Below are 12188 nucleotides of genomic sequence, written 5' to 3' on the forward strand. Positions count from 1 at the left end.
TGGCTGCACTGCCCAGCAGCAGCCAATCAGGAGGAGGTGTCAGGAGCCTGTGGGGTGTGGCCAAGCAGAGAATGAGGAAGCAGTATGGGCAGGAGAGAGGTGAGGCTGTGTGTCTCTGTAGTGCGGGTGTGTTTTCTGTACCTTTCTACGCCCTGCCCCCACTGACTCCTGTGACTCCCTGCCCCCTCTGACTCCTGACTCCCTGCCCCCACTGACTCCTGTGACTCCCTGCCCCCTCTGACTCCCTGCCCCCTCTGACTCCTGACTCCCTGCCCCCTCTGACTCCTGTGACTCCCCTGCCCCCTCTGACTCCTGTGACTCCCCTGCCCCCTCTGACTCCTGTGACTCCCCTGCCCCCTCTGACTCCTGACTCCCTGTCCCCTCTGACTCCTGTGACTCCCTGCCCCCACTGACTCCTGTGACTCCCTGCCCCCTCTGACTCCTGACTCCCTGCCCCCTCTGACTCCTGTGACTCCCTGCCCCCTCTGACTCCTGTGACTCCCTGCCCCCTCTGACTCCTGTGACTCCCTGCCCCCTCTAACTCCTGTGACTCCCCTGCCCCCTCTGACTCCTGACTCCCTGTCCCCTCTGACTCCTGTGACTCCCTGCCCCCTCTGACTCCTGTGACTCCCTGCCCCCTCTGACTCCTGACTCCCTGCCCCCTCTGACTCCTGTGACACCCTGCCCCCTCTGACTCCTGTGACTCCCTGCCCCCTCTGACTCCTGTGACTCCCTGCCCCCTCTGACTCCTGTGACTCCCTGCCCCCTCTGACTCCTGTGACTCCCTGCCCCCTCTGACTAATGTGACTCCCTGCCCCCTCTGACTCCTGTGACTCCCTGCCCCCTCTGACTCCTGTGACTCCCTGCCCCCTGTGACTCCCTGCCCCCTCTGACTCCTGTGACTCCCTGCCCCCTCTGACTCCTGTGACTCCCTGCCCCCTCTGACTCCTGAGACTCCATGCCCCCTCTGACTCCTGTGACTCCCTGCCCCCTCTGACTCCTGTGACTCCCTGCCCCCTCTGACTCCTGTGTCTCCCTGTCCCCCCTGACTCCTGTGACTCCCTGCCCCCTCTGACTCCTGTGTCTCCCTGCCCCCCCTGACTCCTGTGACTCCCTGTCCCCCCTGACTCCCTGCCCCCTCTGACTCCTGTGACTCCCTGCCCCCTCTGACTCCTGTGACTCCCTGCCCCCTCTGACTCCTGTGTCTCCCTGCCCCCTCTGACTCCTGTGACTCCCTGTCCCCCCTGACTCCCTGCCCCCTCTGACTCCTGTGAATCCCTGCCCCCTCTGACTCCTGTGACTCCCTGCCCCCTCTGACTCCTGTGACTCCCTGCCCCCTCTGACTCCTGTGTCTCCCTGTCCCCCCTGACTCCCTTCCCCCTCTGACTCCTGCGACTCCCTGCCCCCTCTGACTCCTGTGTCTCCCTGCCCCCTCTGACTCCTGTGACTCCCTGCCCCCTCTGACTCCTGTGTCTCCCTGTCCCCCCTGACTCCCTGCCCCCTCTGACTCCTGTGACTCCCTGCCCCCTATGACTCTCTGCTCCATCTGACTCCTGTGACTCCCTGCCCCCTCTGACTCCTGTGACTCCCTGCCCCCTATGACTCCTGTGACTCCCTGCCCCCTCTGACTCTCTGCTCCATCTGACTCCTGTGACTCCCTGCCCCCTCTGACTCCTGTGACTCCCTGCCCCCTATGACTCCTGTGACTCCCTGCCCCCTCTGACTCTCTGCTCCATCTGACTCCTGTGACTCCCTGCCCCCTCTGACTCCTGTGACTCCCTGTCCCCTCTGACTCCTGTGACTCCCTGCCCCCTCTGACTCCTGTGACTCCCTGCCCCCTCTGTGTCCTGTGACTCCCTGCCCCCTTTGACTCCAGAGACTGCCTGATGCACCAGGAGAAGGGGTGTGTCACTATAGCTAATATTGATATGTATGGTGTCGCTTGTAGCTGGGATATTTACAATAAATTCAATATATCATCAGCCTCACTCACACCGTGTCATACGATGAGCAGCCTCACTCACACCGTGGCATACGATGAGCAGCCTCACTCACACCGTGGCATACGATGAGCAGCCTCACTCACACCGTGGCATACGATGAGCAGCCTCACTCACACCGTGGCATATGATGAGCAGCCTCACTCACGTCGTGTCATACGATGAGCAGCCTCACACACACAGTGGCATACGATGAGCAGCCTCACTCACACAGTGGCATACGATGAGCAGCCTCACTCACACCGTGGCATACGATGAGCAGCCTCACTGACGCCGTGGGATATGATGAGCAGCCTCACTCACACGTGGCATACGATGAGCAGCCTCACTCACACCGTGGCATACGATGAGCAGCCTCACTCACACCGTGGCATACGATGAGCAGCCTCACTCACACCGTGGCATACGATGAGCAGCCTCACTCACCCTGTGGCACATCATGAGCAGCCTCACACACACCGTGGCACACGATGAGCAGCCTCACTCACACCGTGGCATACGATGAGCAGCCTCACTCACACCGTGGCACATCATGATCAGCTTCACACACACCGTGGCATACGATGAGCAGCCTCACTCACACCGTGGCATACGATGAGCAGCCTCACTCACACCGTGGCATACGATGAGCAGCCTCACTCACACCGTGGCACATCATGAGCAGCCTCACACACCGTGGCATATGATGAGCAGCCTCACTTACACCGTGGCACATGATGAGTAGCCTTACTCACACCGTGGCACACGATGAGCAGCCTCACTCACACGTGGCATACGATGAGCAGCCTCTCTCACATCGTGTCATACGATGAGCGGCCTCACTCACACCGTGGCACATCATGATCAGCCTCACACACACCGTGGCATACGATGAGCAGCCTCACTCACACCGTGGCATACGATGAGCAGCCTCACTCACACCGTGGCATACGATGAGCAGCCTCACTCACACCGTGGCACATCATGAGCAGCCTCACACACACCGTGGCACACGATGAGCAGCCTCACTCACACCGTGGCATACGATGAGCAGCCTCACTCACACCGTGGCACATCATGAGCAGCCTCACACACACCGTGGCATACGATGAGCAGCCTCACTCACACCGTGGCATACGATGAGCAGCCTCACTCACACCGTGGTATACGATGAGCAGCCTCACTCACACCGTGGCACATCATGAGCAGCCTCACACACACCGTGGCATATGATGAGCAGCCTCACTTACACCGTGGCACATGATGAGTAGCCTTACTCACACCGTGGCACACGATGAGCAGCCTCACTCACACGTGGCATACGATGAGCAGCCTCTCTCACATCGTGTCATACGATGAGCGGCCTCACTCACATCGTGTCATACGATGAGCGGCCTCACTCACATCGTGTCATACGATGAGCAGCCTCACTCACACCTTGGCATACGATGAGCAGCCTCACTCACACCGTGGCATACTATGAGCAGCCTCACTTACACCGTGGCATATGATGAGCAGCCTCACTCACATCGTGTCATACGATGAGCAGCCTCACACACACAGTGGCATACGATGAGCAGCCTCACTCACATCGTGTCATACGATGAGCAGCCTCACTCACATCGTGTCATACGATGAGCAGCCTCACTCACATCATGTCATACGATGAGCAGCCTCACTCACACCGTGGCATACGATGAGCAGCCTCACTCACACCGTGGCACATGATGAGCAGCCTCACTCACACGTGGCATACGATGAGCAGCCTCACTCACACCGTGGCATACGATGAGCAGCCTCACTCACACCGTGGCATACGATGAGCAGCCTCACTCACACCGTGGCATACGATGAGCAGCTTCACACACACCGTGGCATACGATGAGCAGCCTCACTCACACCGTAGCATACGATGAGCAGCCTCACTCACACCGTGGCATACGATGAGCAGCCTCACTCACACCGTGGCATACGATGAGCAGCCTCACTCACATCGTGTCATACGATGAGCAGCCTCACTCACACCGTGGCATACGATGAGCAGCCTCACTCACACCGTGGCATACGATGAGCAGCCTCACTCACACCGTGGCATACAATGAGCGGCCTCACTCACACTGTGGCATACGATGAGCGGCCTCCCTCACACTGCGGCATACGATGAGCGGCCTCACTCACGCTGTGGCATACGATGAGCAGCCTCACTCACGCCGTGGGATATGATGAGCAGCCTCACTCACCGTGGCACACGATGAGCAGCCTCACTCATGCCGTGGAATATGATGAGCAGCCTCACTCACACCATGGCATACGATGAGCAGCCTCACTCACACCGTGGCACACAATGAGCAGCCTCACTTGCCGTGGAATATGACGAGCAGCCTCACTCACACGTGGCATACAATGAGCGGCCTCACTCACATCGTGGAAAAAGGTGCAGAACAAAAAGAAAAAAGCTGCACTAAACACTAACCTAATATAAATAGGTTAATTACAAATATACAGTTATATCAAACCTAATATTGCTAACGGAGGAAGGTAATGAGTCCAATATAGACATACTTAGATTTGGCAGTGAGTCCTCTTCAGCGCGAGGCCTCTGTAACTCACCTGGCTTCGGTCCACGCGTCTCCATGGCAACGCAGCGTCATATAACCCCGCTGCATCATTTGACGCCCGTTGCCATGGCAATGCGGCATCAAATGATGCCCCGGGGTCAAATGACCCCGCAGTGTCATTTGGCGCCGCATTAAAGGTAAGGGGGGCGCGACGCAGGGGGAGAGCAGGCAGGGGGGGTGCAGCGCAGGAAGTTTGCACACCCCTGGGTTACTCGTGTAACTCGCACTACTACAGTGATAGTATATATATATATAATCAAAAAATAAATAGATGATACCGTTCTGTGGCTAACGAAATGCTTTTATTTGTGCAGCTTTCGAGATACACTGATCTCTTCTTCCGGCGATGTTACAATGAATGAAGCAAAAGCTATACTGTAAACAGTGTCAATTTTTTTATTTTTTGATTATTGAAGCTCGGCTAACACGGTACTGATACCTCTACATATATATATATATATAGCAAATGGAAATATTACTGTGTTCTCATTTGCATGTATTAGACAGGTCTGCAACCCCGCCTTTCACCATTATCACCCAGCACACAGCACTTCCACTGCAGCAAGGGATTCTGGGAAGTGCTGTGTGCTGGGTGATAATGGTGAAAGGCGGGTGTGCAGACCTGTCTAATACATGCAAATGAGAACACAGTAATATTTCCATTTGCTATATGCTTTGCTGTGAAGGGGTTTTGTCACTTTTTTTACCCACCATAACTTAACTAAGTGTACTATATAGTATATACTCAGGAGAGCTAGGCTGATTTTGCCCTGACTTAGGCCCACATCCACAAAGGACGCTAAGCTTTAGCACCACTTTCCTCCCATTCATATAAATGCCCCAAGAACGAGGTAAATGAACACAGGATGAAATGGGGTAACGGGCACCGCTTCTTCACACTCTGCAGAACTTTTGCTCTTGGTTCTGGAGATTGCAGGGACTTTTGTGTACATCAGAACCGGGTCTGAGCCCATTCTTCTTTCTCCACCAATGGAAACCTCAGAATGGCCAAATCTTGTTCTACAGAAACGCTCACACAGCCGGCGTGGAGGTACCGGGGAAACTAAAACAGGAAGCAGTGCAAAGCGTGTGGTCACATGGCAGCCGGCGTGGAGGTACCAGGGAAGCTAAAACAGGAAGCAGTGCAAAGCGTGCGGTCACATGGGAGGAAGTCTTTTGAAATAACGCACAGAGCAATACCTGATCCTAAAAGATATGGGCTGGGATTCATATCTCCACCTCTATCCGTCGTTAACTGCTATCCGACCCTATGACAGTAATCGCAGAGCAGCCTGGCGAAGCCTCAACATGATACTTTGTCACATCGCAGCGTGAAGTCGCTAATCATCATATAACCACAGATTTCTCATGACTTCATGTTACATTTTTCTTTGAAAGATGCATTTTATTCAGTTGTCCAAACCTGGCTCTTTGGTACCATAGCTTCCCAGCTCTCTCCCATTTGAAGTGAGTTTAATAATTAGATGCGAGTTGCACCTGTAATGAGTGCATCTCATTCACTACAAGCTATTCCACTCATTTGCTGTACAGCGGGTTTCTTGTGTGGGGGCCTTGGTAGCGTAAAAAACAAAAAAACAAATCCGCTTCTTAATGAAGAAATTGCCGCACTGACCTACAAGCTTCTGTTTGTGAAACTCACCGACTTCACAAGTCACCTGAAGTGACCATTCATGGTCAGGTCTACAAGCTCTTCCTGAAGGTGACGCCACGTAGGGGATAAAGGCATTCCACTTTGTATGGAATAAACACAGCAATTCATACAAAACCAACCCAAAAATGTATGCGAAATCCACCAATCAAACGCAAGTGCTTGCTGACGGCACGTCTTAGAACATTCCCAATGGCGGCAGAAGCAGCGCAACATTTTGACGTATGAAAAAATATTTGATGTATCAATATCATTATTTCTCGGAGATGAAAAACTTCTAGTTTAGGGAACTGTGGGATTAGAATTCAGGTTCCAAAAGAAGAATATATTTATCGAAGCCTCTAAGTGGGGTAGAAGGTGTGAAGCTAGAGGTTTTGTGTCAGGGAGAGATGTGATTGGTGGACCTGCATGCTATATATCTGGGACTTTAATGAGAACGGCGGTCATCGTGCCCTGGCCTTTCCGAATGGAAACTGCACCCTGGATAGCTGTGTCCTTGTGTGCAGATAAATATAGCTACGTTACTTACTTGTAATATCCCTGGAATTTCGGGCCTGGATCACGGAGACCACGATATATTCTCGGCTGTCTACAACCAACAGCTGAAATGTTTGTAGGCCAAACACTTGCATTTCCACTCTTGTTAAAGATAAAGGTGCACATTTAATTGTGTAATTAACATTTAAACTCCCAGGAAAATGTTTTCAGGGTTTTCCTTTCTTAACTTTGTCCCACTTGTTGCAAAAGAATTGTTCTCTCCTGCACGGCAACCAAGACCAGCACCGCTACATATTACTAAAGCACAGAACCAATCCATACCGCGTTACACTGACATCTGGGGACGCACCATACCCAGAAATATTGTACTTCTTATTTGTGCCACAGATCCAATATGGCCCCTGGGTTCACCAATAGAAAGGTGCAATGGTATATCCCTATGAGGTGGCAGCTTTCCATTGGCTGCTGGAGCAAGGCTCACCATGACGACCATATTGTCCTTCCAGATAAGTATTTTTGTCTAGGAGTTTTAAAATAACAAGATTTAGACATTTTACGCCAGAACAAAGGAACGCATTACAGGGAACAAATTGTGTGATCTACATCAATCCGCCAAGTATGTCGAATTATTCAGCAGTTTAATAAGAGTAATAAAAAAAGGCTGCGCTATTATCAACATCATCGTAATTAGGTGAAAGCAGCCTGAAGCTAGGTTCACTTCATGCATGCTTGTATTGCGAAAGAAAGGGTTAAATGTTTTCAGCATGCACTAAATAAACGTCGATATAATAACGGTGACTAATTCACAGTAAATTTATGCTTTCCAGAGAAGTCTCACAAGCTGAATCCTGAAGGCGCCACATTCTTATCCTTTAATTACTTAAAATACTTCAAAAGAACCAAATCCAAGAGGTATTAGAGCTCTGGGAAAGTCTTTACATTTGCTTGGCAAAATATACTGTACTTGTTTGTTCCCTAAATTTTGCAAGATTTGTGCAAAAGTTCACATTGCTCATGACTGCACAAAAATGCAACCTTTTAGAAGATTACTACGCCATTTAGCGACTTTGGCCAAAATGGCCATGTTTAAACACCACGTGACCTCAGTCCAGGCGGCCCCAGAGTTGTGCGAATGTCTTGACATGTGTTTTGCAAAAAAAAAATCATAAACAAATATCTGCAAAGTTCGCCTGGTTTGCAGACGTCATCGGATGTCCCTTTGAGTGGCGGAGGGACCCTCCGACCCTTCACGATGACACAGTCACTCCCGAGGAGTGATGGCGGTGTCGCCGATGACAGAACGGAGGAGTCCTCTTCCATTCCTCAGTTGGACACAAAAGTGCAGAACGGGATCTCCCCTAGAAAATGGGAAAAAAATCAAATTACGTAGCTTCTAAGTCATATTACCCCCGGGTTGCCAGAATCAATGGCGTGGCTTCTAAGTCGTGGTACCCCCGGGGTGCCAGAACCAATGACGTAGCTACTAAGTCATGGTACCCCCGGAGTGTCAGACCCAATGACTGAGACCCTGTGCCTCATATCATTACACCAGCACGATCCAGTAATGTTAGGGTGACCACCCGTCCCCCTTTTGCCGGTACAGTCCCGGTTTTTCGGGAGCTGTACCGCTTTTTTGTGTGTACCGGAAATGTCCCGGATTTTCCTCAATGTGTCCCCATTTATTTATTTTTGTCGCCGGCGGTGCGCGAGTAAGCTGCGGTGCGCTGTGCGCTGTGCGCGAGTCTGCGGCGGCGGCGCGGAGGAGGAGACTGCAGCAGCCCGGCTGGTAAGTATTTTTTTTTTTTAATGCCAACCCCCCCGGCAGTTTCCTACCTTGTTGGCCAATCCCCAGCGTCCCGGCATTAAGCCCCGCCCCCCGGCATCATCCTTCACCAAGGACCGGCATGTGGAATGGATGGAAGGAAGGGTGCCTGGGGGCGGGGCTTCCGCTTCCTGCGGCAGAGCACACGTGGTGTGTGTCTCTGCCTGCGGCTCCTGGCTCTTCTGCGCGGTGTCTCCCCCCCTCTGCCCGCCCGGGGGGGATAGGAGGTGTTTTTTTTTATCCTTTGCCTCCTGTCCTGGCGCTAATGTCCCCTTGGTTCGGGAGATGGGCGCGGGGGCTGGCAATGGTGGCTGCGCGGTGTTCCCCCATTCTGCCCCGGGAGCCCGTGGCTGCCCGCCGGGGGAGGGGGGGCGGCAGTTTACCTTTGTGTCCCGGCGCTCCTATCCACCCCCCCTAGGTGCGGGAGATGGGCGCGGGGGTGGGTGCAGGGGGAGGCGGAGAGCCACCTGCTCGTGACTGCCTCTGTATGTACTCCAGTCTGTGTGTGTGTGTGTGTGTGTGTGTGTGTGTGTGTGTGTGTGTGTGTGTGTGTGTGTGTGTGTGTGTACCAGTGTGTGTGTGTGTGTGTGTACCAGTGTGTGTGTGTACCAGTGTGTGTACCAGTGTGTGTGTGTGTACCAGTGTGTGTGTGTGTGTGTACGTACCAGTGTGTGTGTGTGTATGTACCAGTGTGTGTGTGTACCAGTGTGTGTGTACGTACCAGTGTGTGTGTGTGTGTGTGTGTGTGTGTGTGTGTGTGTGTACCAGTGTGTGTGTGTGTGTACCAGTGTGTGTGTGTGTGTACCAGTGTGTGTGTGTGTGTGTGTACCAGTGTGTACCAGTGTGCGTGTGTGTGTGTGTGTGTGTGTGTGTGTGTGTACCAGTGTGTGTGTGTGTGTGTGTGTGTGTGTGTGTACCAGTGTGTGTGTGTGTGTGTGTACCAGTGTGTGTGTGTACCAGTGTGTGTGTGTGTGTACCAGTGTGTACCAGTGTGTGTGTGTGTGTGTACCAGTGTGTGTGTGTGTACCAGTGTGTGTGTACCAGTGTGTGTGTGTGTGTGTACCAGTGTGTGTGTGTACCAGTGTGTGTGTGTTCCAGTGTGTGTGTGTACCAGTGTGTGTGTGTGTGCCAGTGTGTGTGTGTGTGTGTGCCAGTGTGTGTGTGTGTGTACCCGTGTCTGTCTCCCCCTGTCCCTCTCCCTCCCCCTCTCTCTCCCCCTCTCTCCCTCACCCTCTCCCCCTCCCTCTCTGTCCCTCTCCCTCTCTGTCCCTCTCCCTCTCTGTCCCTCTCTATCTCACCAGTGTGTGTGTGTGTGTACCAGTGTGTGTGTGTGTGTGTGTGTGTGTGTGTGTGTACCAGTGTGTACCAGTGTGCGTGTGTGTGTGTGTACCACTGTGTGTGTGTGTGTGTGTGTGTGTGTGTTTTTGTGTGTGTGTGTACCAGTGTGTGTGTGTGTGTGTGTGTACCAGTGTGTGTGTGTGTGTGTACCAGTGTGTGTGTGTACCAGTGTGTGTGTGTGTGTACCAGTGTGTGTGTGTGTGTACCAGTGTGTACCAGTGTGTGTGTGTGTGTGTACCAGTGTGTGTGTGTGTGTACCAGTGTGTACCAGTGTGTGTGTGTGTGTGTACCAGTGTGTGTGTGTGTACCAGTGTGTGTGTACCAGTGTGTGTGTGTGTGTGTACCAGTGTGTGTGTGTACCAGTGTGTGTGTGTTCCAGTGTGTGTGTGTACCAGTGTGTGTGTGTGTGTGCCAGTGTGTGTGTGTGTGTGTGCCAGTGTGTGTGTGTGTGTACCCGTGTCTGTCTCCCCCTGTCCCTCTCCCTCCCCCTCTCTCTCCCCCTCTCTCCCTCACCCTCTCCCCCTCCCTCTCTGTCCCTCTCCCTCTCTGTCCCTCTCCCTCTCTGTCCCTCTCTATCTCACCCTCTGTCTCTCTCACCCTCTGTCTCTCTCACCCTCTGTCTCTCTCACCCTCTGTCTCTCTCACCCTCTCTCTGTCACCTTCTCTCTCTCTGTCACCCTCTCTCTGTCACCTTCTCTCTCTCTCTGTCACCCTCTCTCTCTCTGTCACACCCTCTCTCTCTCTCTCTCTCTCTCTCTCTGTGTCACCCTCTCTCTCTCTCTGTGTCACCCTCTCTCTCTCTGTGTCACCCTCTCTCTCTGTGTCACCCTCTCTCTCTCTCTCTCTCTCTCTCTCTCTCTCTGTGTGTCACCCTCTCTCTCTCTCTCTCTGTGTCACCCTCTCTCTCTCTCTCTCTGTGTCACCCTCTCTCTCTCTCTCTGTGTCACCCTCTCTCTCTCTCTCTGTGTCACCCTCTCTCTCTCTGTGTCACCCTCTCTCTCTCTCTGTCACCCTCTCTCTCTCTCTCTGTCACCCTCTCTCTCTCTCTGTGTCACCCTCTCTCTCTCTCTCTCTCTGTGTCACCCTCTCTCTCTCTCTGTGTCACCCTCTCTCTCTCTGTGTCACCCTCTCTCTCTGTGTCACCCTCTCTCTCTGTGTCACCCTCTCTCTCTCTGTCACCCTCTCTCTCTCTGTCTCTCTCTGTCTCTCTCACCCTCTGTCTCTCTCACCCTCTGTCTCTCTCACCCTCTCTCTGTCTCTCTCACCCTCTCTCTGTCTCTCTCACCCTCTCTCTGTCTCTCTCACCCTCTCTCTGTCTCTCTCACCCTCTCTCTGTCTCTCTCACCCTCTCTCTGTCTCTCTCACTCTCTCTCTGTCTGCCTCTCTCTCTGTCTGCCTCTCTCTGTCACCCTCTCTCTCTCTCTCTCTGTCACCCTCTCTCTCTCTGTCACCCTCTCTCTCTCTGTCACCCTCTCTCTCTCTGTCACCCTCTCTCTCTCTGTCACCCTCTCTCTCTCTGTCACCCTCTCTCTCTCTGTCACCCTCTCTCTCTCTGTCACCCTCTCTCTCTCGCTCTCTCTCTCTCGCTCTCTCTCACCTCTCGCTCTCTCTCACCTCTCGCTCTCTCTCACCTCTCGCTCTCTCACCTCTCGCTCTCTCTCACCTCTCGCTCTCTCTCACCTCTCTCACCTCTCGCTCTCTCTCACCCTCTGTCTCTGTCTCTCTCACCCTCTCTCTCTCTCACCCTCTCTCTCACCCTCTCTCTCCCTCTCTGTCTCTCTCCCTCTCTGTCTCTCTCACCCTCTCTCTCTCTCTGTCTCTCTCACCCTCCCTGTCTTATTTTAACTGCCGTATACCTACACCGAAGTAACCTACCCTTCTTTCTTCCAGATCTGACTCAAGTTTCACACGGGAGACCTCTGAAGACAGGTAGGGAACACCTCCCCTCCAGTATAGTACCTTGAGGGACTGCGGATCAGGTAAGATCCCAGGCGGGATTGCTGCTTTAGAAATTGTGAAGAGGGGGCATCCAGACACTGGTTAAGGGGTTCAGAATCATTCACATCTGGGTTTTTTTTGTTCGATTAGTGAGGTCAACACACACACACACACACACACACAACTATGTAACAAGGACTAATGGTAGTAAGTATAAGTGTACTACAATAAATAAACTGTTATGTAAAAAAAAAAATGTCCCGGTTTTTCATTTTCAAAATCTGGTCACCCTAAGTAATGTGTCACTGAGACCCTGTGCCCTTAGA

The sequence above is a fragment of the Ascaphus truei genome, chromosome 14 (genome assembly GCF_040206685.1).
Source record: "Ascaphus truei isolate aAscTru1 chromosome 14, aAscTru1.hap1, whole genome shotgun sequence".
NCBI classification, from domain to species: Eukaryota; Metazoa; Chordata; class Amphibia; order Anura; family Ascaphidae; genus Ascaphus; species Ascaphus truei.